General features: G+C 52.3%; 1 non-coding gene across 1 annotated transcript; it reads left to right on the top strand.

The window, feature by feature from the left end:
• Window positions 1-1,312: 1,312 nt before the first annotated feature.
• On the top strand, window positions 1,313-1,384 carry TRNAN-GUU (transfer RNA asparagine (anticodon GUU)). Its single transcript has one exon. It is a non-coding gene; the product is annotated as a tRNA-Asn (tRNA).
• The last annotated feature ends 365 nt before the right edge of the window (window positions 1,385-1,749 follow it).

Below are 1,749 nucleotides of genomic sequence, written 5' to 3'. Positions count from 1 at the left end.
TTTCGGCGTGGAGGCTGGAAAATTTTTGGGTTTTCTCTTGACTGAAAGAGGAATAGAAGCTAACCCGGACAAGTGTGCCGCCATCTTGGCGATGAGAAGCCCGACTACGGTGAAAGAAGTCCAGCAGCTAACAGGTCGGATGGCAGCCTTATCTCCCTTCGTGTCAGCTAGCGGAGAAAAGGGGCATCCCTATTTTCAATGTCTGCGGCGCAATAACAAGTTCGCTTGGACGAAAGAGTGCGAGGAAGCTTTCGTCAAGCTGAAGGAATATCTGGCGAGCCCGCCGGTTCTGTGCAAACCACTGGCGGGAATCCCTCTCAGGTTGTATTTCGCTGTGACTGAGAGGGCGGTGAGTGCGGTGCTCGCCCAGGACCAGGATCAGGCTCAGAAGCCTATTTATTTCGTGAGCAAGGTGTTGCAGGGCCCAGAAACGAGATATCAGGCCCTGGAGAAGGCTGCGCTGGCTGTGGTGTTTTCGGCGAGGAGGTTGCGCCACTACTTCCACAGCTTCACAATACTGGTGATGACTGACCTGCCCATCCAGAAGGTCTTGAAGAAACCTGACGTTGCGGGAAGAATGGTGAAGTGGGTAGTAGAGTTGTCAGAATTTGACATTAAATATGAGCCCCGAGGCCCGATCAAGGGGCAAATCTTTGCAGATTTTGTAGTCGAGCTCTCATCGGAGACGACGCGGGTTGAAGGAGATGATTTCCGTTGGGTACTCTCGGTGGATGGATCGTCGAACCAGCAGGGCAGCGGTGCTGGAGTCATATTAGAAGGACCCAACGGCGTGCTGATTGAACAGTCTTTGAGGTTTGCCTTCAAAGCCAACAACAATCAAGCAGAGTATGAGGCGCTGATCGCTGGGATTCTGCTGGCCAAGGAGATGGGAGCTAGGGTGCTGATGGCTAAGAGTGACTCGCTGCTAGTCACAGGGCAAGTAACAGGCGAGTTCCAGGCTAAAGATTCACAAATGGCGGCTTACTTGGCGTATGTGCAGGAATTGAAGAGTTCCTTTGCCTCTTTTGAAGTAGTACATGTGCCCCGAGAACAGAATGCCCGAGCTGACTTGCTTGCTAAGCTCGCCAGTTCAGGCAAGGGGGGACGCGGAGATCGATTGATCAAGATGAATCTCGAGAGTGGATGGTTGACCGCCGCCCCCTTGTCCTGGAGGCTCTCCGGCCGAGGAGGGGCTTGCTATCGTAACCTTTTATCCCGGTGTATGTTAAAAAGAGCGACGAACCCTTTTTTGTTCGGTCATAGGTTGGTGTCCAAAGAACGAGAGTCGGCTTCCTTAACTGAAGTCCGTTGTTCCTCAGTAGCTCAGTGGTAGAGCGGTCGGCTGTTAACTGACTGGTCGTAGGTTCAAATCCTACTTGGGGAGAATTTTGAGTTATAGCTTTTCTGACCTAGCGACCCCTGTCCTTCCCCTGAGTTTCTAAACTAGCAGAATAGGCAGAGGACGGTGATTCAAGAAACTCTGAAGACGCCGAGGGCATTTGTAGCAGATCACCTGGTCCTTCAGATAAGCAAGTCGACGGAGAAAGCAGCGAGAAGCCATAAGTCTTTGACACAGGAAACTCTGAGATCGCCGAGAATCAGAGCATGCCGAGGAGAGAAGGTGGACGTGATGCAGGTCTGCGCCACCCATGAGCCAGACACTTGGATAACACAGTACAAGCGGTGCTTGGCGGATGGCCTCCTCCCGCTGGATCCAACAGAAGCTAGGAAGGTAAAGAAAAATTCCAG

Source organism: Phaseolus vulgaris, chromosome 3 (genome assembly GCF_051622355.1).
Source record: "Phaseolus vulgaris cultivar YP4 chromosome 3, ASM5162235v1, whole genome shotgun sequence".
In the NCBI taxonomy this organism is placed as follows: Eukaryota; Viridiplantae; Streptophyta; class Magnoliopsida; order Fabales; family Fabaceae; genus Phaseolus; species Phaseolus vulgaris.
Note: the sequence above shows the minus strand (reverse complement) of the source record. Positions and strands in the feature narration are given on the sequence as shown.